Source organism: Schistocerca gregaria, unplaced genomic scaffold (assembly GCF_023897955.1).
Source record: "Schistocerca gregaria isolate iqSchGreg1 unplaced genomic scaffold, iqSchGreg1.2 ptg000445l, whole genome shotgun sequence".
Classification (NCBI taxonomy): domain Eukaryota; kingdom Metazoa; phylum Arthropoda; class Insecta; order Orthoptera; family Acrididae; genus Schistocerca; species Schistocerca gregaria.
Window position 1 is genome coordinate 689,622 of NW_026061867.1, and position 21,355 is coordinate 710,976.

The 21,355-nt window shown below is 48.9% G+C and overlaps 19 non-coding genes across 19 annotated transcripts; all 19 read left to right on the plus strand.

The window, feature by feature from the left end:
• The first annotated feature begins 345 nt into the window (after positions 1-345).
• Trnaf-gaa (transfer RNA phenylalanine (anticodon GAA)) lies at positions 346-418 on the plus strand. Its single transcript has one exon. It is a non-coding gene; the product is annotated as a tRNA-Phe (tRNA).
• A 1,501-nt stretch (positions 419-1,919) lies between these two features.
• On the plus strand, positions 1,920-2,001 carry Trnas-uga (transfer RNA serine (anticodon UGA)). Its single transcript has one exon. It is a non-coding gene; the product is annotated as a tRNA-Ser (tRNA).
• A 583-nt stretch (positions 2,002-2,584) lies between these two features.
• On the plus strand, positions 2,585-2,657 carry Trnaf-gaa (transfer RNA phenylalanine (anticodon GAA)). Its single transcript has one exon. It is a non-coding gene; the product is annotated as a tRNA-Phe (tRNA).
• Positions 2,658-4,169: 1,512 nt separating this feature from the next.
• Trnas-uga (transfer RNA serine (anticodon UGA)) lies at positions 4,170-4,251 on the plus strand. Its single transcript has one exon. It is a non-coding gene; the product is annotated as a tRNA-Ser (tRNA).
• Positions 4,252-4,834: 583 nt separating this feature from the next.
• Trnaf-gaa (transfer RNA phenylalanine (anticodon GAA)) lies at positions 4,835-4,907 on the plus strand. The gene has a single exon. It is a non-coding gene; the product is annotated as a tRNA-Phe (tRNA).
• Positions 4,908-6,419: 1,512 nt separating this feature from the next.
• Trnas-uga (transfer RNA serine (anticodon UGA)) lies at positions 6,420-6,501 on the plus strand. Its single transcript has one exon. It is a non-coding gene; the product is annotated as a tRNA-Ser (tRNA).
• A 583-nt stretch (positions 6,502-7,084) lies between these two features.
• Trnaf-gaa (transfer RNA phenylalanine (anticodon GAA)) lies at positions 7,085-7,157 on the plus strand. Its single transcript has one exon. It is a non-coding gene; the product is annotated as a tRNA-Phe (tRNA).
• Positions 7,158-8,669: 1,512 nt separating this feature from the next.
• Trnas-uga (transfer RNA serine (anticodon UGA)) lies at positions 8,670-8,751 on the plus strand. The gene has a single exon. It is a non-coding gene; the product is annotated as a tRNA-Ser (tRNA).
• A 583-nt stretch (positions 8,752-9,334) lies between these two features.
• Trnaf-gaa (transfer RNA phenylalanine (anticodon GAA)) lies at positions 9,335-9,407 on the plus strand. Its single transcript has one exon. It is a non-coding gene; the product is annotated as a tRNA-Phe (tRNA).
• A 1,512-nt stretch (positions 9,408-10,919) lies between these two features.
• Positions 10,920-11,001, plus strand: Trnas-uga (transfer RNA serine (anticodon UGA)). The gene has a single exon. It is a non-coding gene; the product is annotated as a tRNA-Ser (tRNA).
• A 584-nt stretch (positions 11,002-11,585) lies between these two features.
• On the plus strand, positions 11,586-11,658 carry Trnaf-gaa (transfer RNA phenylalanine (anticodon GAA)). The gene has a single exon. It is a non-coding gene; the product is annotated as a tRNA-Phe (tRNA).
• A 1,512-nt stretch (positions 11,659-13,170) lies between these two features.
• Positions 13,171-13,252, plus strand: Trnas-uga (transfer RNA serine (anticodon UGA)). The gene has a single exon. It is a non-coding gene; the product is annotated as a tRNA-Ser (tRNA).
• Positions 13,253-13,836: 584 nt separating this feature from the next.
• On the plus strand, positions 13,837-13,909 carry Trnaf-gaa (transfer RNA phenylalanine (anticodon GAA)). Its single transcript has one exon. It is a non-coding gene; the product is annotated as a tRNA-Phe (tRNA).
• Positions 13,910-15,421: 1,512 nt separating this feature from the next.
• On the plus strand, positions 15,422-15,503 carry Trnas-uga (transfer RNA serine (anticodon UGA)). The gene has a single exon. It is a non-coding gene; the product is annotated as a tRNA-Ser (tRNA).
• Positions 15,504-16,087: 584 nt separating this feature from the next.
• On the plus strand, positions 16,088-16,160 carry Trnaf-gaa (transfer RNA phenylalanine (anticodon GAA)). Its single transcript has one exon. It is a non-coding gene; the product is annotated as a tRNA-Phe (tRNA).
• A 1,512-nt stretch (positions 16,161-17,672) lies between these two features.
• Trnas-uga (transfer RNA serine (anticodon UGA)) lies at positions 17,673-17,754 on the plus strand. Its single transcript has one exon. It is a non-coding gene; the product is annotated as a tRNA-Ser (tRNA).
• Positions 17,755-18,338: 584 nt separating this feature from the next.
• On the plus strand, positions 18,339-18,411 carry Trnaf-gaa (transfer RNA phenylalanine (anticodon GAA)). The gene has a single exon. It is a non-coding gene; the product is annotated as a tRNA-Phe (tRNA).
• Positions 18,412-19,923: 1,512 nt separating this feature from the next.
• Positions 19,924-20,005, plus strand: Trnas-uga (transfer RNA serine (anticodon UGA)). The gene has a single exon. It is a non-coding gene; the product is annotated as a tRNA-Ser (tRNA).
• A 584-nt stretch (positions 20,006-20,589) lies between these two features.
• Positions 20,590-20,662, plus strand: Trnaf-gaa (transfer RNA phenylalanine (anticodon GAA)). The gene has a single exon. It is a non-coding gene; the product is annotated as a tRNA-Phe (tRNA).
• The last annotated feature ends 693 nt before the right edge of the window (positions 20,663-21,355 follow it).

Sequence of the window (21,355 nt, forward strand, 5' to 3'; positions counted from 1 at the left end):
TATGAGCTAACGCAAGTCAAATGTTTTAGCGTGTGTTTCTGCTTGATACTGCCTCTCACATAGTGGAGAGGCTCACTCCTTCTTGTGTCTCGTTCTCTGCACACGAGTTGCACGTGGCATCGATATAGTAAAGGTTTTCTAGCGCCAGCGAAGTCAATATTACATGAATCGAGTCGACATGTTTGCTTCTTACGATGATGGAATCAGAAGATATGTGTGTGGTACTTCACTGCATCTGCTGCTCGCCTTTCAGCGTCCCTGTGTCTTATCAGACGAAGATGACTGTGAAATTGGCGGCGATTCAGAGGTTAACGAAGACGCGCGAGTATGCAGACATACGCGTGAGCCGAAATAGCTCAGTTGGGAGAGTGTTAGACTGAAGATCTAAAGGTCCCTGGTTCGATCCCGAGTTTCGGCAAGTGTTTGTTTTGAAGCTGATGCCAATGGAATTGCTCCGAGTCTGTGATGATGTAAGTACAGCCGAGAACAAAAATGACTCTATCCTGTAACTGTTCAGGTTATCTAGTGCATGCCGTAAGAGGAACACAGTAGGCAACTCCCTGAGAAGTAAGAAAATACGAAAAGTCCTACCGACTGCGTTCCCTTTTTTGTGTCAGGAGGTAAAGAACGTCTCCAACGGAACCGTGAAATGAGCGAAAACGTGGGAAGCATTGCATTCGAAATGCTTGTGAATTTTCCAATTGCCCAGTGAGTGTCGACAAAACACGTAAATCCTCTACTCCAACGTATGAGACCTAACGACTGCTGCGGTTTGTTTTTGCATCGTGTGTCAGCATTCTTCGATAGTCTGCTACGAGCTTAGCGCGACACGTTTGTAGACAGCATTCAGGGACGTTTAATTAGTAACAGCTCGATGCAGCGATAGCACAACTGTGAAGGACATGAGTCAATGTATACCTGTGCATCGTGGGATGATCCCTAACGTCGTATGAGCCCGGATAGCTCAGTCGGTAGAGCATTAGGCTTTTTAACCTAAGGGTCCAGGGTTCAAGTCCCTGTTCGGGCGGAGATTTTAATACTTTGGTAGCGATTCCTCTGGTAGCGGTGGAAACACTACGGAAAAGAATGCAGCTACGCCGTTTTCTGACGCCACAGTGCTTTAAACCGTAGCAGTTGCATGTTTCGTGTCCGAGTGGTTAAGGCGTCTGACTCGAAATCAGATTCCCTGTGGCAGCATATGTTCGAATCCTACCGGCTGCGTGCGATTTTGCATATAGAGGAGCAAATATTTTCACACACGTGAACGCGGTTGCATACCAATGACGCCATCCTCAACAAGAAGAAAATTTCCCTTTAACAATACTGAGTGTCGCGGCGGCCGCTGCTTTCTGTGGCTACCGGTTCACCTCTCACTGACGCTGGGACTGCAGAAAGCCGTAGCAGGCCCACGAGTGCGCTGCCGGCATTTTCTCGCGTCGACGCCGAGTTCGTGTGTACACAGACGTGCTTGGAAGCGTCGGACAGAGCAAACATTCATTTCTCTCTTTTTTAAGAATCGCAATTCAGTCATTCGAGTGCGGCAAAAGCAATGGTGCAGCGTTTCTTTTCTTAAGATCTCGCAGCTACTTGCAAGTATGTCGACCACTTAAGACGACAGAAAACTAGCGTCAGCGGGAAGTCGGTGAAGTCGCCATTGGAGCCACAAGCCAGTAATTACGTCATGCGAATGACTCGCACGCCACGCAGCTGTACGATAGCTCAGTCGGTAGAGCGTTTGATTTTCAACCAAAGGGTGTTGGGTTCAAGGCAATGTCTAGGCGAAAATTAATACACTTTCGTAACGGCTAATGTGCTGGCAATGGAAACACTACAGAAAAGAGTGAGGCCACGCAGCTTTCTGCCATTGGATTGCTTCTAAAGGTGGCACTTTCACTTGTCGGAAGACGCTATTGCGACCGGCAGTCGTGGCCGAGTGGTTAAGGCGTCTGACTTGAAATCAGATTCCCTCTGGGAGCGTAGGTTCGAGTCCTGCCGACTGCGGAAATTTTCTCGCTCTCAGAAGATGGACGTTCAGCTGCATCCTAGCAGTTGCGTCTCTACTAAACACGTGGGTCGCCAGCAATGTGCAGTGTTCTTGGGTGCAGCGCTACAGTCGCTCCCAGAAGCCACAGCTCATCTCCTCGTCTCACTGCCGTCCACCAGGTGTGAGTGCAAGTGTCGCCTCTCTGGGCAGTACAGATGTGTCCATTTTAGCTTGCAGACGGTGACGTGTAGCAATTATGAGCTAACGCAAGTCAAATGTTTTAGCGTGTGTTTCTGCTTGATACTGCCTCTCACATAGTGGAGAGGCTCACTCCTTCTTGTGTCTCGTTCTCTGCACACGAGTTGCACGTGGCATCGATATAGTAAAGGTTTTCTAGCGCCAGCGAAGTCAATATTACATGAATCGAGTCGACATGTTTGCTTCTTACGATGATGGAATCAGAAGATATGTGTGTGGTACTTCACTGCATCTGCTGCTCGCCTTTCAGCGTCCCTGTGTCTTATCAGACGAAGATGACTGTGAAATTGGCGGCGATTCAGAGGTTAACGAAGACGCGCGAGTATGCAGACATACGCGTGAGCCGAAATAGCTCAGTTGGGAGAGTGTTAGACTGAAGATGTAAAGGTCCCTGGTTCGATCCCGAGTTTCGGCAAGTGTTTGTTTTGAAGCTGATGCCAATGGAATTGCTCCGAGTCTGTGATGATGTAAGTACAGCCGAGAACAAAAATGACTCTATCCTGTAACTGTTCAGGTTATCTAGTGCATGCCGTAAGAGGAACACAGTAGGCAACTCCCTGAGAAGTAAGAAAATACGAAAAGTCCTACCGACTGCGTTCCCTTTTTTGTGTCAGGAGGTAAAGAACGTCTCCAACGGAACCGTGAAATGAGCGAAAACGTGGGAAGCATTGCATTCGAAATGCTTGTGAATTTTCCAATTGCCCAGTGAGTGTCGACAAAACACGTAAATCCTCTACTCCAACGTATGAGACCTAACGACTGCTGCGGTTTGTTTTTGCATCGTGTGTCAGCATTCTTCGATAGTCTGCTACGAGCTTAGCGCGACACGTTTGTAGACAGCATTCAGGGACGTTTAATTAGTAACAGCTCGATGCAGCGATAGCACAACTGTGAAGGACATGAGTCAATGTATACCTGTGCATCGTGGGATGATCCCTAACGTCGTATGAGCCCGGATAGCTCAGTCGGTAGAGCATTAGGCTTTTTAACCTAAGGGTCCAGGGTTCAAGTCCCTGTTCGGGCGGAGATTTTAATACTTTGGTAGCGATTCCTCTGGTAGCGGTGGAAACACTACGGAAAAGAATGCAGCTACGCCGTTTTCTGACGCCACAGTGCTTTAAACCGTAGCAGTTGCATGTTTCGTGTCCGAGTGGTTAAGGCGTCTGACTCGAAATCAGATTCCCTGTGGCAGCATATGTTCGAATCCTACCGGCTGCGTGCGATTTTGCATATAGAGGAGCAAATATTTTCACACACGTGAACGCGGTTGCATACCAATGACGCCATCCTCAACAAGAAGAAAATTTCCCTTTAACAATACTGAGTGTCGCGGCGGCCGCTGCTTTCTGTGGCTACCGGTTCACCTCTCACTGACGCTGGGACTGCAGAAAGCCGTAGCAGGCCCACGAGTGCGCTGCCGGCATTTTCTCGCGTCGACGCCGAGTTCGTGTGTACACAGACGTGCTTGGAAGCGTCGGACAGAGCAAACATTCATTTCTCTCTTTTTTAAGAATCGCAATTCAGTCATTCGAGTGCGGCAAAAGCAATGGTGCAGCGTTTCTTTTCTTAAGATCTCGCAGCTACTTGCAAGTATGTCGACCACTTAAGACGACAGAAAACTAGCGTCAGCGGTGCGTCAGTGGGAAGTCGGTGAAGTCGCCATTGGAGCCACAAGCCAGTAATTACGTCATGCGAATGACTCGCACGCCACGCAGCTGTACGATAGCTCAGTCGGTAGAGCGTTTGATTTTCAACCAAAGGGTGTTGGGTTCAAGGCAATGTCTAGGCGAAAATTAATACACTTTCGTAACGGCTAATGTGCTGGCAATGGAAACACTACAGAAAAGAGTGAGGCCACGCAGCTTTCTGCCATTGGATTGCTTCTAAAGGTGGCACTTTCACTTGTCGGAAGACGCTATTGCGACCGGCAGTCGTGGCCGAGTGGTTAAGGCGTCTGACTTGAAATCAGATTCCCTCTGGGAGCGTAGGTTCGAGTCCTGCCGACTGCGGAAATTTTCTCGCTCTCAGAAGATGGACGTTCAGCTGCATCCTAGCAGTTGCGTCTCTACTAAACACGTGGGTCGCCAGCAATGTGCAGTGTTCTTGGGTGCAGCGCTACAGTCGCTCCCAGAAGCCACAGCTCATCTCCTCGTCTCACTGCCGTCCACCAGGTGTGAGTGCAAGTGTCGCCTCTCTGGGCAGTACAGATGTGTCCATTTTAGCTTGCAGACGGTGACGTGTAGCAATTATGAGCTAACGCAAGTCAAATGTTTTAGCGTGTGTTTCTGCTTGATACTGCCTCTCACATAGTGGAGAGGCTCACTCCTTCTTGTGTCTCGTTCTCTGCACACGAGTTGCACGTGGCATCGATATAGTAAAGGTTTTCTAGCGCCAGCGAAGTCAATATTACATGAATCGAGTCGACATGTTTGCTTCTTACGATGATGGAATCAGAAGATATGTGTGTGGTACTTCACTGCATCTGCTGCTCGCCTTTCAGCGTCCCTGTGTCTTATCAGACGAAGATGACTGTGAAATTGGCGGCGATTCAGAGGTTAACGAAGACGCGCGAGTATGCAGACATACGCGTGAGCCGAAATAGCTCAGTTGGGAGAGTGTTAGACTGAAGATGTAAAGGTCCCTGGTTCGATCCCGAGTTTCGGCAAGTGTTTGTTTTGAAGCTGATGCCAATGGAATTGCTCCGAGTCTGTGATGATGTAAGTACAGCCGAGAACAAAAATGACTCTATCCTGTAACTGTTCAGGTTATCTAGTGCATGCCGTAAGAGGAACACAGTAGGCAACTCCCTGAGAAGTAAGAAAATACGAAAAGTCCTACCGACTGCGTTCCCTTTTTTGTGTCAGGAGGTAAAGAACGTCTCCAACGGAACCGTGAAATGAGCGAAAACGTGGGAAGCATTGCATTCGAAATGCTTGTGAATTTTCCAATTGCCCAGTGAGTGTCGACAAAACACGTAAATCCTCTACTCCAACGTATGAGACCTAACGACTGCTGCGGTTTGTTTTTGCATCGTGTGTCAGCATTCTTCGATAGTCTGCTACGAGCTTAGCGCGACACGTTTGTAGACAGCATTCAGGGACGTTTAATTAGTAACAGCTCGATGCAGCGATAGCACAACTGTGAAGGACATGAGTCAATGTATACCTGTGCATCGTGGGATGATCCCTAACGTCGTATGAGCCCGGATAGCTCAGTCGGTAGAGCATTAGGCTTTTTAACCTAAGGGTCCAGGGTTCAAGTCCCTGTTCGGGCGGAGATTTTAATACTTTGGTAGCGATTCCTCTGGTAGCGGTGGAAACACTACGGAAAAGAATGCAGCTACGCCGTTTTCTGACGCCACAGTGCTTTAAACCGTAGCAGTTGCATGTTTCGTGTCCGAGTGGTTAAGGCGTCTGACTCGAAATCAGATTCCCTGTGGCAGCATATGTTCGAATCCTACCGGCTGCGTGCGATTTTGCATATAGAGGAGCAAATATTTTCACACACGTGAACGCGGTTGCATACCAATGACGCCATCCTCAACAAGAAGAAAATTTCCCTTTAACAATACTGAGTGTCGCGGCGGCCGCTGCTTTCTGTGGCTACCGGTTCACCTCTCACTGACGCTGGGACTGCAGAAAGCCGTAGCAGGCCCACGAGTGCGCTGCCGGCATTTTCTCGCGTCGACGCCGAGTTCGTGTGTACACAGACGTGCTTGGAAGCGTCGGACAGAGCAAACATTCATTTCTCTCTTTTTTAAGAATCGCAATTCAGTCATTCGAGTGCGGCAAAAGCAATGGTGCAGCGTTTCTTTTCTTAAGATCTCGCAGCTACTTGCAAGTATGTCGACCACTTAAGACGACAGAAAACTAGCGTCAGCGGTGCGTCAGTGGGAAGTCGGTGAAGTCGCCATTGGAGCCACAAGCCAGTAATTACGTCATGCGAATGACTCGCACGCCACGCAGCTGTACGATAGCTCAGTCGGTAGAGCGTTTGATTTTCAACCAAAGGGTGTTGGGTTCAAGGCAATGTCTAGGCGAAAATTAATACACTTTCGTAACGGCTAATGTGCTGGCAATGGAAACACTACAGAAAAGAGTGAGGCCACGCAGCTTTCTGCCATTGGATTGCTTCTAAAGGTGGCACTTTCACTTGTCGGAAGACGCTATTGCGACCGGCAGTCGTGGCCGAGTGGTTAAGGCGTCTGACTTGAAATCAGATTCCCTCTGGGAGCGTAGGTTCGAGTCCTGCCGACTGCGGAAATTTTCTCGCTCTCAGAAGATGGACGTTCAGCTGCATCCTAGCAGTTGCGTCTCTACTAAACACGTGGGTCGCCAGCAATGTGCAGTGTTCTTGGGTGCAGCGCTACAGTCGCTCCCAGAAGCCACAGCTCATCTCCTCGTCTCACTGCCGTCCACCAGGTGTGAGTGCAAGTGTCGCCTCTCTGGGCAGTACAGATGTGTCCATTTTAGCTTGCAGACGGTGACGTGTAGCAATTATGAGCTAACGCAAGTCAAATGTTTTAGCGTGTGTTTCTGCTTGATACTGCCTCTCACATAGTGGAGAGGCTCACTCCTTCTTGTGTCTCGTTCTCTGCACACGAGTTGCACGTGGCATCGATATAGTAAAGGTTTTCTAGCGCCAGCGAAGTCAATATTACATGAATCGAGTCGACATGTTTGCTTCTTACGATGATGGAATCAGAAGATATGTGTGTGGTACTTCACTGCATCTGCTGCTCGCCTTTCAGCGTCCCTGTGTCTTATCAGACGAAGATGACTGTGAAATTGGCGGCGATTCAGAGGTTAACGAAGACGCGCGAGTATGCAGACATACGCGTGAGCCGAAATAGCTCAGTTGGGAGAGTGTTAGACTGAAGATGTAAAGGTCCCTGGTTCGATCCCGAGTTTCGGCAAGTGTTTGTTTTGAAGCTGATGCCAATGGAATTGCTCCGAGTCTGTGATGATGTAAGTACAGCCGAGAACAAAAATGACTCTATCCTGTAACTGTTCAGGTTATCTAGTGCATGCCGTAAGAGGAACACAGTAGGCAACTCCCTGAGAAGTAAGAAAATACGAAAAGTCCTACCGACTGCGTTCCCTTTTTTGTGTCAGGAGGTAAAGAACGTCTCCAACGGAACCGTGAAATGAGCGAAAACGTGGGAAGCATTGCATTCGAAATGCTTGTGAATTTTCCAATTGCCCAGTGAGTGTCGACAAAACACGTAAATCCTCTACTCCAACGTATGAGACCTAACGACTGCTGCGGTTTGTTTTTGCATCGTGTGTCAGCATTCTTCGATAGTCTGCTACGAGCTTAGCGCGACACGTTTGTAGACAGCATTCAGGGACGTTTAATTAGTAACAGCTCGATGCAGCGATAGCACAACTGTGAAGGACATGAGTCAATGTATACCTGTGCATCGTGGGATGATCCCTAACGTCGTATGAGCCCGGATAGCTCAGTCGGTAGAGCATTAGGCTTTTTAACCTAAGGGTCCAGGGTTCAAGTCCCTGTTCGGGCGGAGATTTTAATACTTTGGTAGCGATTCCTCTGGTAGCGGTGGAAACACTACGGAAAAGAATGCAGCTACGCCGTTTTCTGACGCCACAGTGCTTTAAACCGTAGCAGTTGCATGTTTCGTGTCCGAGTGGTTAAGGCGTCTGACTCGAAATCAGATTCCCTGTGGCAGCATATGTTCGAATCCTACCGGCTGCGTGCGATTTTGCATATAGAGGAGCAAATATTTTCACACACGTGAACGCGGTTGCATACCAATGACGCCATCCTCAACAAGAAGAAAATTTCCCTTTAACAATACTGAGTGTCGCGGCGGCCGCTGCTTTCTGTGGCTACCGGTTCACCTCTCACTGACGCTGGGACTGCAGAAAGCCGTAGCAGGCCCACGAGTGCGCTGCCGGCATTTTCTCGCGTCGACGCCGAGTTCGTGTGTACACAGACGTGCTTGGAAGCGTCGGACAGAGCAAACATTCATTTCTCTCTTTTTTAAGAATCGCAATTCAGTCATTCGAGTGCGGCAAAAGCAATGGTGCAGCGTTTCTTTTCTTAAGATCTCGCAGCTACTTGCAAGTATGTCGACCACTTAAGACGACAGAAAACTAGCGTCAGCGGTGCGTCAGTGGGAAGTCGGTGAAGTCGCCATTGGAGCCACAAGCCAGTAATTACGTCATGCGAATGACTCGCACGCCACGCAGCTGTACGATAGCTCAGTCGGTAGAGCGTTTGATTTTCAACCAAAGGGTGTTGGGTTCAAGGCAATGTCTAGGCGAAAATTAATACACTTTCGTAACGGCTAATGTGCTGGCAATGGAAACACTACAGAAAAGAGTGAGGCCACGCAGCTTTCTGCCATTGGATTGCTTCTAAAGGTGGCACTTTCACTTGTCGGAAGACGCTATTGCGACCGGCAGTCGTGGCCGAGTGGTTAAGGCGTCTGACTTGAAATCAGATTCCCTCTGGGAGCGTAGGTTCGAGTCCTGCCGACTGCGGAAATTTTCTCGCTCTCAGAAGATGGACGTTCAGCTGCATCCTAGCAGTTGCGTCTCTACTAAACACGTGGGTCGCCAGCAATGTGCAGTGTTCTTGGGTGCAGCGCTACAGTCGCTCCCAGAAGCCACAGCTCATCTCCTCGTCTCACTGCCGTCCACCAGGTGTGAGTGCAAGTGTCGCCTCTCTGGGCAGTACAGATGTGTCCATTTTAGCTTGCAGACGGTGACGTGTAGCAATTATGAGCTAACGCAAGTCAAATGTTTTAGCGTGTGTTTCTGCTTGATACTGCCTCTCACATAGTGGAGAGGCTCACTCCTTCTTGTGTCTCGTTCTCTGCACACGAGTTGCACGTGGCATCGATATAGTAAAGGTTTTCTAGCGCCAGCGAAGTCAATATTACATGAATCGAGTCGACATGTTTGCTTCTTACGATGATGGAATCAGAAGATATGTGTGTGGTACTTCACTGCATCTGCTGCTCGCCTTTCAGCGTCCCTGTGTCTTATCAGACGAAGATGACTGTGAAATTGGCGGCGATTCAGAGGTTAACGAAGACGCGCGAGTATGCAGACATACGCGTGAGCCGAAATAGCTCAGTTGGGAGAGTGTTAGACTGAAGATGTAAAGGTCCCTGGTTCGATCCCGAGTTTCGGCAAGTGTTTGTTTTGAAGCTGATGCCAATGGAATTGCTCCGAGTCTGTGATGATGTAAGTACAGCCGAGAACAAAAATGACTCTATCCTGTAACTGTTCAGGTTATCTAGTGCATGCCGTAAGAGGAACACAGTAGGCAACTCCCTGAGAAGTAAGAAAATACGAAAAGTCCTACCGACTGCGTTCCCTTTTTTGTGTCAGGAGGTAAAGAACGTCTCCAACGGAACCGTGAAATGAGCGAAAACGTGGGAAGCATTGCATTCGAAATGCTTGTGAATTTTCCAATTGCCCAGTGAGTGTCGACAAAACACGTAAATCCTCTACTCCAACGTATGAGACCTAACGACTGCTGCGGTTTGTTTTTGCATCGTGTGTCAGCATTCTTCGATAGTCTGCTACGAGCTTAGCGCGACACGTTTGTAGACAGCATTCAGGGACGTTTAATTAGTAACAGCTCGATGCAGCGATAGCACAACTGTGAAGGACATGAGTCAATGTATACCTGTGCATCGTGGGATGATCCCTAACGTCGTATGAGCCCGGATAGCTCAGTCGGTAGAGCATTAGGCTTTTTAACCTAAGGGTCCAGGGTTCAAGTCCCTGTTCGGGCGGAGATTTTAATACTTTGGTAGCGATTCCTCTGGTAGCGGTGGAAACACTACGGAAAAGAATGCAGCTACGCCGTTTTCTGACGCCACAGTGCTTTAAACCGTAGCAGTTGCATGTTTCGTGTCCGAGTGGTTAAGGCGTCTGACTCGAAATCAGATTCCCTGTGGCAGCATATGTTCGAATCCTACCGGCTGCGTGCGATTTTGCATATAGAGGAGCAAATATTTTCACACACGTGAACGCGGTTGCATACCAATGACGCCATCCTCAACAAGAAGAAAATTTCCCTTTAACAATACTGAGTGTCGCGGCGGCCGCTGCTTTCTGTGGCTACCGGTTCACCTCTCACTGACGCTGGGACTGCAGAAAGCCGTAGCAGGCCCACGAGTGCGCTGCCGGCATTTTCTCGCGTCGACGCCGAGTTCGTGTGTACACAGACGTGCTTGGAAGCGTCGGACAGAGCAAACATTCATTTCTCTCTTTTTTAAGAATCGCAATTCAGTCATTCGAGTGCGGCAAAAGCAATGGTGCAGCGTTTCTTTTCTTAAGATCTCGCAGCTACTTGCAAGTATGTCGACCACTTAAGACGACAGAAAACTAGCGTCAGCGGTGCGTCAGTGGGAAGTCGGTGAAGTCGCCATTGGAGCCACAAGCCAGTAATTACGTCATGCGAATGACTCGCACGCCACGCAGCTGTACGATAGCTCAGTCGGTAGAGCGTTTGATTTTCAACCAAAGGGTGTTGGGTTCAAGGCAATGTCTAGGCGAAAATTAATACACTTTCGTAACGGCTAATGTGCTGGCAATGGAAACACTACAGAAAAGAGTGAGGCCACGCAGCTTTCTGCCATTGGATTGCTTCTAAAGGTGGCACTTTCACTTGTCGGAAGACGCTATTGCGACCGGCAGTCGTGGCCGAGTGGTTAAGGCGTCTGACTTGAAATCAGATTCCCTCTGGGAGCGTAGGTTCGAGTCCTGCCGACTGCGGAAATTTTCTCGCTCTCAGAAGATGGACGTTCAGCTGCATCCTAGCAGTTGCGTCTCTACTAAACACGTGGGTCGCCAGCAATGTGCAGTGTTCTTGGGTGCAGCGCTACAGTCGCTCCCAGAAGCCACAGCTCATCTCCTCGTCTCACTGCCGTCCACCAGGTGTGAGTGCAAGTGTCGCCTCTCTGGGCAGTACAGATGTGTCCATTTTAGCTTGCAGACGGTGACGTGTAGCAATTTATGAGCTAACGCAAGTCAAATGTTTTAGCGTGTGTTTCTGCTTGATACTGCCTCTCACATAGTGGAGAGGCTCACTCCTTCTTGTGTCTCGTTCTCTGCACACGAGTTGCACGTGGCATCGATATAGTAAAGGTTTTCTAGCGCCAGCGAAGTCAATATTACATGAATCGAGTCGACATGTTTGCTTCTTACGATGATGGAATCAGAAGATATGTGTGTGGTACTTCACTGCATCTGCTGCTCGCCTTTCAGCGTCCCTGTGTCTTATCAGACGAAGATGACTGTGAAATTGGCGGCGATTCAGAGGTTAACGAAGACGCGCGAGTATGCAGACATACGCGTGAGCCGAAATAGCTCAGTTGGGAGAGTGTTAGACTGAAGATCTAAAGGTCCCTGGTTCGATCCCGAGTTTCGGCAAGTGTTTGTTTTGAAGCTGATGCCAATGGAATTGCTCCGAGTCTGTGATGATGTAAGTACAGCCGAGAACAAAAATGACTCTATCCTGTAACTGTTCAGGTTATCTAGTGCATGCCGTAAGAGGAACACAGTAGGCAACTCCCTGAGAAGTAAGAAAATACGAAAAGTCCTACCGACTGCGTTCCCTTTTTTGTGTCAGGAGGTAAAGAACGTCTCCAACGGAACCGTGAAATGAGCGAAAACGTGGGAAGCATTGCATTCGAAATGCTTGTGAATTTTCCAATTGCCCAGTGAGTGTCGACAAAACACGTAAATCCTCTACTCCAACGTATGAGACCTAACGACTGCTGCGGTTTGTTTTTGCATCGTGTGTCAGCATTCTTCGATAGTCTGCTACGAGCTTAGCGCGACACGTTTGTAGACAGCATTCAGGGACGTTTAATTAGTAACAGCTCGATGCAGCGATAGCACAACTGTGAAGGACATGAGTCAATGTATACCTGTGCATCGTGGGATGATCCCTAACGTCGTATGAGCCCGGATAGCTCAGTCGGTAGAGCATTAGGCTTTTTAACCTAAGGGTCCAGGGTTCAAGTCCCTGTTCGGGCGGAGATTTTAATACTTTGGTAGCGATTCCTCTGGTAGCGGTGGAAACACTACGGAAAAGAATGCAGCTACGCCGTTTTCTGACGCCACAGTGCTTTAAACCGTAGCAGTTGCATGTTTCGTGTCCGAGTGGTTAAGGCGTCTGACTCGAAATCAGATTCCCTGTGGCAGCATATGTTCGAATCCTACCGGCTGCGTGCGATTTTGCATATAGAGGAGCAAATATTTTCACACACGTGAACGCGGTTGCATACCAATGACGCCATCCTCAACAAGAAGAAAATTTCCCTTTAACAATACTGAGTGTCGCGGCGGCCGCTGCTTTCTGTGGCTACCGGTTCACCTCTCACTGACGCTGGGACTGCAGAAAGCCGTAGCAGGCCCACGAGTGCGCTGCCGGCATTTTCTCGCGTCGACGCCGAGTTCGTGTGTACACAGACGTGCTTGGAAGCGTCGGACAGAGCAAACATTCATTTCTCTCTTTTTTAAGAATCGCAATTCAGTCATTCGAGTGCGGCAAAAGCAATGGTGCAGCGTTTCTTTTCTTAAGATCTCGCAGCTACTTGCAAGTATGTCGACCACTTAAGACGACAGAAAACTAGCGTCAGCGGTGCGTCAGTGGGAAGTCGGTGAAGTCGCCATTGGAGCCACAAGCCAGTAATTACGTCATGCGAATGACTCGCACGCCACGCAGCTGTACGATAGCTCAGTCGGTAGAGCGTTTGATTTTCAACCAAAGGGTGTTGGGTTCAAGGCAATGTCTAGGCGAAAATTAATACACTTTCGTAACGGCTAATGTGCTGGCAATGGAAACACTACAGAAAAGAGTGAGGCCACGCAGCTTTCTGCCATTGGATTGCTTCTAAAGGTGGCACTTTCACTTGTCGGAAGACGCTATTGCGACCGGCAGTCGTGGCCGAGTGGTTAAGGCGTCTGACTTGAAATCAGATTCCCTCTGGGAGCGTAGGTTCGAGTCCTGCCGACTTCGGAAATTTTCTCGCTCTCAGAAGATGGACGTTCAGCTGCATCCTAGCAGTTGCGTCTCTACTAAACACGTGGGTCGCCAGCAATGTGCAGTGTTCTTGGGTGCAGCGCTACAGTCGCTCCCAGAAGCCACAGCTCATCTCCTCGTCTCACTGCCGTCCACCAGGTGTGAGTGCAAGTGTCGCCTCTCTGGGCAGTACAGATGTGTCCATTTTAGCTTGCAGACGGTGACGTGTAGCAATTTATGAGCTAACGCAAGTCAAATGTTTTAGCGTGTGTTTCTGCTTGATACTGCCTCTCACATAGTGGAGAGGCTCACTCCTTCTTGTGTCTCGTTCTCTGCACACGAGTTGCACGTGGCATCGATATAGTAAAGGTTTTCTAGCGCCAGCGAAGTCAATATTACATGAATCGAGTCGACATGTTTGCTTCTTACGATGATGGAATCAGAAGATATGTGTGTGGTACTTCACTGCATCTGCTGCTCGCCTTTCAGCGTCCCTGTGTCTTATCAGACGAAGATGACTGTGAAATTGGCGGCGATTCAGAGGTTAACGAAGACGCGCGAGTATGCAGACATACGCGTGAGCCGAAATAGCTCAGTTGGGAGAGTGTTAGACTGAAGATGTAAAGGTCCCTGGTTCGATCCCGAGTTTCGGCAAGTGTTTGTTTTGAAGCTGATGCCAATGGAATTGCTCCGAGTCTGTGATGATGTAAGTACAGCCGAGAACAAAAATGACTCTATCCTGTAACTGTTCAGGTTATCTAGTGCATGCCGTAAGAGGAACACAGTAGGCAACTCCCTGAGAAGTAAGAAAATACGAAAAGTCCTACCGACTGCGTTCCCTTTTTTGTGTCAGGAGGTAAAGAACGTCTCCAACGGAACCGTGAAATGAGCGAAAACGTGGGAAGCATTGCATTCGAAATGCTTGTGAATTTTCCAATTGCCCAGTGAGTGTCGACAAAACACGTAAATCCTCTACTCCAACGTATGAGACCTAACGACTGCTGCGGTTTGTTTTTGCATCGTGTGTCAGCATTCTTCGATAGTCTGCTACGAGCTTAGCGCGACACGTTTGTAGACAGCATTCAGGGACGTTTAATTAGTAACAGCTCGATGCAGCGATAGCACAACTGTGAAGGACATGAGTCAATGTATACCTGTGCATCGTGGGATGATCCCTAACGTCGTATGAGCCCGGATAGCTCAGTCGGTAGAGCATTAGGCTTTTTAACCTAAGGGTCCAGGGTTCAAGTCCCTGTTCGGGCGGAGATTTTAATACTTTGGTAGCGATTCCTCTGGTAGCGGTGGAAACACTACGGAAAAGAATGCAGCTACGCCGTTTTCTGACGCCACAGTGCTTTAAACCGTAGCAGTTGCATGTTTCGTGTCCGAGTGGTTAAGGCGTCTGACTCGAAATCAGATTCCCTGTGGCAGCATATGTTCGAATCCTACCGGCTGCGTGCGATTTTGCATATAGAGGAGCAAATATTTTCACACACGTGAACGCGGTTGCATACCAATGACGCCATCCTCAACAAGAAGAAAATTTCCCTTTAACAATACTGAGTGTCGCGGCGGCCGCTGCTTTCTGTGGCTACCGGTTCACCTCTCACTGACGCTGGGACTGCAGAAAGCCGTAGCAGGCCCACGAGTGCGCTGCCGGCATTTTCTCGCGTCGACGCCGAGTTCGTGTGTACACAGACGTGCTTGGAAGCGTCGGACAGAGCAAACATTCATTTCTCTCTTTTTTAAGAATCGCAATTCAGTCATTCGAGTGCGGCAAAAGCAATGGTGCAGCGTTTCTTTTCTTAAGATCTCGCAGCTACTTGCAAGTATGTCGACCACTTAAGACGACAGAAAACTAGCGTCAGCGGTGCGTCAGTGGGAAGTCGGTGAAGTCGCCATTGGAGCCACAAGCCAGTAATTACGTCATGCGAATGACTCGCACGCCACGCAGCTGTACGATAGCTCAGTCGGTAGAGCGTTTGATTTTCAACCAAAGGGTGTTGGGTTCAAGGCAATGTCTAGGCGAAAATTAATACACTTTCGTAACGGCTAATGTGCTGGCAATGGAAACACTACAGAAAAGAGTGAGGCCACGCAGCTTTCTGCCATTGGATTGCTTCTAAAGGTGGCACTTTCACTTGTCGGAAGACGCTATTGCGACCGGCAGTCGTGGCCGAGTGGTTAAGGCGTCTGACTTGAAATCAGATTCCCTCTGGGAGCGTAGGTTCGAGTCCTGCCGACTGCGGAAATTTTCTCGCTCTCAGAAGATGGACGTTCAGCTGCATCCTAGCAGTTGCGTCTCTACTAAACACGTGGGTCGCCAGCAATGTGCAGTGTTCTTGGGTGCAGCGCTACAGTCGCTCCCAGAAGCCACAGCTCATCTCCTCGTCTCACTGCCGTCCACCAGGTGTGAGTGCAAGTGTCGCCTCTCTGGGCAGTACAGATGTGTCCATTTTAGCTTGCAGACGGTGACGTGTAGCAATTTATGAGCTAACGCAAGTCAAATGTTTTAGCGTGTGTTTCTGCTTGATACTGCCTCTCACATAGTGGAGAGGCTCACTCCTTCTTGTGTCTCGTTCTCTGCACACGAGTTGCACGTGGCATCGATATAGTAAAGGTTTTCTAGCGCCAGCGAAGTCAATATTACATGAATCGAGTCGACATGTTTGCTTCTTACGATGATGGAATCAGAAGATATGTGTGTGGTACTTCACTGCATCTGCTGCTCGCCTTTCAGCGTCCCTGTGTCTTATCAGACGAAGATGACTGTGAAATTGGCGGCGATTCAGAGGTTAACGAAGACGCGCGAGTATGCAGACATACGCGTGAGCCGAAATAGCTCAGTTGGGAGAGTGTTAGACTGAAGATCTAAAGGTCCCTGGTTCGATCCCGAGTTTCGGCAAGTGTTTGTTTTGAAGCTGATGCCAATGGAATTGCTCCGAGTCTGTGATGATGTAAGTACAGCCGAGAACAAAAATGACTCTATCCTGTAACTGTTCAGGTTATCTAGTGCATGCCGTAAGAGGAACACAGTAGGCAACTCCCTGAGAAGTAAGAAAATACGAAAAGTCCTACCGACTGCGTTCCCTTTTTTGTGTCAGGAGGTAAAGAACGTCTCCAACGGAACCGTGAAATGAGCGAAAACGTGGGAAGCATTGCATTCGAAATGCTTGTGAATTTTCCAATTGCCCAGTGAGTGTCGACAAAACACGTAAATCCTCTACTCCAACGTATGAGACCTAACGACTGCTGCGGTTTGTTTTTGCATCGTGTGTCAGCATTCTTCGATAGTCTGCTACGAGCTTAGCGCGACACGTTTGTAGACAGCATTCAGGGACGTTTAATTAGTAACAGCTCGATGCAGCGATAGCACAACTGTGAAGGACATGAGTCAATGTATACCTGTGCATCGTGGGATGATCCCTAACGTCGTATGAGCCCGGATAGCTCAGTCGGTAGAGCATTAGGCTTTTTAACCTAAGGGTCCAGGGTTCAAGTCCCTGTTCGGGCGGAGATTTTAATACTTTGGTAGCGATTCCTCTGGTAGCGGTGGAAACACTACGGAAAAGAATGCAGCTACGCCGTTTTCTGACGCCACAGTGCTTTAAACCGTAGCAGTTGCATGTTTCGTGTCCGAGTGGTTAAGGCGTCTGACTCGAAATCAGATTCCCTGTGGCAGCATATGTTCGAATCCTACCGGCTGCGTGCGATTTTGCATATAGAGGAGCAAATATTTTCACACACGTGAACGCGGTTGCATACCAATGACGCCATCCTCAACAAGAAGAAAATTTCCCTTTAACAATACTGAGTGTCGCGGCGGCCGCTGCTTTCTGTGGCTACCGGTTCACCTCTCACTGACGCTGGGACTGCAGAAAGCCGTAGCAGGCCCACGAGTGCGCTGCCGGCATTTTCTCGCGTCGACGCCGAGTTCGTGTGTACACAGACGTGCTTGGAAGCGTCGGACAGAGCAAACATTCATTTCTCTCTTTTTTAAGAATCGCAATTCAGTCATTCGAGTGCGGCAAAAGCAATGGTGCAGCGTTTCTTTTCTTAAGATCTCGCAGCTACTTGCAAGTATGTCGACCACTTAAGACGACAGAAAACTAGCGTCAGCGGTGCGTCAGTGGGAAGTCGGTGAAGTCGCCATTGGAGCCACAAGCCAGTAATTACGTCATGCGAATGACTCGCACGCCACGCAGCTGTACGATAGCTCAGTCGGTAGAGCGTTTGATTTTCAACCAAAGGGTGTTGGGTTCAAGGCAATGTCTAGGCGAAAATTAATACACTTTCGTAACGGCTAATGTGCTGGCAATGGAAACACTACAGAAAAGAGTGAGGCCACGCAGCTTTCTGCCATTGGATTGCTTCTAAAGGTGGCACTTTCACTTGTCGGAAGACGCTATTGCGACCGGCAGTCGTGGCCGAGTGGTTAAGGCGTCTGACTTGAAATCAGATTCCCTCTGGGAGCGTAGGTTCGAGTCCTGCCGACTGGGGAAATTTTCTCGCTCTCAGAAGATGGACGTTCAGCTGCATCCTAGCAGTTGCGTCTCTACTAAACACGTGGGTCGCCAGCAATGTGCAGTGTTCTTGGGTGCAGCGCTACAGTCGCTCCCAGAAGCCACAGCTCATCTCCTCGTCTCACTGCCGTCCACCAGGTGTGAGTGCAAGTGTCGCCTCTTTGGGCAGTACAGATGTGTCCATTTTAGCTTGCAGACGGTGACGTGTAGCAATTTATGAGCTAACGCAAGTCAAATGTTTTAGCGTGTGTTTCTGCTTGATACTGCCTCTCACATAGTGGAGAGGCTCACTCCTTCTTGTGTCTCGTTCTCTGCACACGAGTTGCACGTGGCATCGATATAGTAAAGGTTTTCTAGCGCCAGCGAAGTCAATATTACATGAATCGAGTCGACATGTTTGCTTCTTACGATGATGGAATCAGAAGATATGTGTGTGGTACTTCACTGCATCTGCTGCTCGCCTTTCAGCGTCCCTGTGTCTTATCAGACGAAGATGACTGTGAAATTGGCGGCGATTCAGAGGTTAACGAAGACGCGCGAGTATGCAGACATACGCGTGAGCCGAAATAGCTCAGTTGGGAGAGTGTTAGACTGAAGATCTAAAGGTCCCTGGTTCGATCCCGAGTTTCGGCAAGTGTTTGTTTTGAAGCTGATGCCAATGGAATTGCTCCGAGTCTGTGATGATGTAAGTACAGCCGAGAACAAAAATGACTCTATCCTGTAACTGTTCAGGTTATCTAGTGCATGCCGTAAGAGGAACACAGTAGGCAACTCCCTGAGAAGTAAGAAAATACGAAAAGTCCTACCGACTGCGTTCCCTTTTTTGTGTCAGGAGGTAAAGAACGTCTCCAACGGAACCGTGAAATGAGCGAAAACGTGGGAAGCATTGCATTCGAAATGCTTGTGAATTTTCCAATTGCCCAGTGAGTGTCGACAAAACACGTAAATCCTCTACTCCAACGTATGAGACCTAACGACTGCTGCGGTTTGTTTTTGCATCGTGTGTCAGCATTCTTCGATAGTCTGCTACGAGCTTAGCGCGACACGTTTGTAGACAGCATTCAGGGACGTTTAATTAGTAACAGCTCGATGCAGCGATAGCACAACTGTGAAGGACATGAGTCAATGTATACCTGTGCATCGTGGGATGATCCCTAACGTCGTATGAGCCCGGATAGCTCAGTCGGTAGAGCATTAGGCTTTTTAACCTAAGGGTCCAGGGTTCAAGTCCCTGTTCGGGCGGAGATTTTAATACTTTGGTAGCGATTCCTCTGGTAGCGGTGGAAACACTACGGAAAAGAATGCAGCTACGCCGTTTTCTGACGCCACAGTGCTTTAAACCGTAGCAGTTGCATGTTTCGTGTCCGAGTGGTTAAGGCGTCTGACTCGAAATCAGATTCCCTGTGGCAGCATATGTTCGAATCCTACCGGCTGCGTGCGATTTTGCATATAGAGGAGCAAATATTTTCACACACGTGAACGCGGTTGCATACCAATGACGCCATCCTCAACAAGAAGAAAATTTCCCTTTAACAATACTGAGTGTCGCGGCGGCCGCTGCTTTCTGTGGCTACCGGTTCACCTCTCACTGACGCTGGGACTGCAGAAAGCCGTAGCAGGCCCACGAGTGCGCTGCCGGCATTTTCTCGCGTCGACGCCGAGTTCGTGTGTACACAGACGTGCTTGGAAGCGTCGGACAGAGCAAACATTCATTTCTCTCTTTTTTAAGAATCGCAATTCAGTCATTCGAGTGCGGCAAAAGCAATGGTGCAGCGTTTCTTTTCTTAAGATCTCGCAGCTACTTGCAAGTATGTCGACCACTTAAGACGACAGAAAACTAGCGTCAGCGGTGCGTCAGTGGGAAGTCGGTGAAGTCGCCATTGGAGCCACAAGCCAGTAATTACGTCATGCGAATGACTCGCACGCCACGCAGCTGTACGATAGCTCAGTCGGTAGAGCGTTTGATTTTCAACCAAAGGGTGTTGGGTTCAAGGCAATGTCTAGGCGAAAATTAATACACTTTCGTAACGGCTAATGTGCTGGCAATGGAAACACTACAGAAAAGAGTGAGGCCACGCAGCTTTCTGCCATTGGATTGCTTCTAAAGGTGGCACTTTCACTTGTCGGAAGACGCTATTGCGACCGGCAGTCGTGGCCGAGTGGTTAAGGCGTCTGACTTGAAATCAGATTCCCTCTGGGAGCGTAGGTTCGAGTCCTGCCGACTGCGGAAATTTTCTCGCTCTCAGAAGATGGACGTTCAGCTGCATCCTAGCAGTTGCGTCTCTACTAAACACGTGGGTCGCCAGCAATGTGCAGTGTTCTTGGGTGCAGCGCTACAGTCGCTCCCAGAAGCCACAGCTCATCTCCTCGTCTCACTGCCGTCCACCAGGTGTGAGTGCAAGTGTCGCCTCTCTGGGCAGTACAGATGTGTCCATTTTAGCTTGCAGACGGTGACGTGTAGCAATTTATGAGCTAACGCAAGTCAAATGTTTTAGCGTGTGTTTCTGCTTGATACTGCCTCTCACATAGTGGAGAGGCTCACTCCTTCTTGTGTCTCGTTCTCTGCACACGAGTTGCACGTGGCATCGATATAGTAAAGGTTTTCTAGCGCCAGCGAAGTCAATATTACATGAATCGAGTCGACATGTTTGCTTCTTACGATGATGGAATCAGAAGATATGTGTGTGGTACTTCACTGCATCTGCTGCTCGCCTTTCAGCGTCCCTGTGTCTTATCAGACGAAGATGACTGTGAAATTGGCGGCGATTCAGAGGTTAACGAAGACGCGCGAGTATGCAGACATACGCGTGAGCCGAAATAGCTCAGTTGGGAGAGTGTTAGACTGAAGATCTAAAGGTCCCTGGTTCGATCCCGAGTTTCGGCAAGTGTTTGTTTTGAAGCTGATGCCAATGGAATTGCTCCGAGTCTGTGATGATGTAAGTACAGCCGAGAACAAAAATGACTCTATCCTGTAACTGTTCAGGTTATCTAGTGCATGCCGTAAGAGGAACACAGTAGGCAACTCCCTGAGAAGTAAGAAAATACGAAAAGTCCTACCGACTGCGTTCCCTTTTTTGTGTCAGGAGGTAAAGAACGTCTCCAACGGAACCGTGAAATGAGCGAAAACGTGGGAAGCATTGCATTCGAAATGCTTGTGAATTTTCCAATTGCCCAGTGAGTGTCGACAAAACACGTAAATCCTCTACTCCAACGTATGAGACCTAACGACTGCTGCGGTTTGTTTTTGCATCGTGTGTCAGCATTCTTCGATAGTCTGCTACGAGCTTAGCGCGACACGTTTGTAGACAGCATTCAGGGACGTTTAATTAGTAACAGCTCGATGCAGCGATAGCACAACTGTGAAGGACATGAGTCAATGTATACCTGTGCATCGTGGGATGATCCCTAACGTCGTATGAGCCCGGATAGCTCAGTCGGTAGAGCATTAGGCTTTTTAACCTAAGGGTCCAGGGTTCAAGTCCCTGTTCGGGCGGAGATTTTAATACTTTGGTAGCGATTCCTCTGGTAGCGGTGGAAACACTACGGAAAAGAATGCAGCTACGCCGTTTTCTGACGC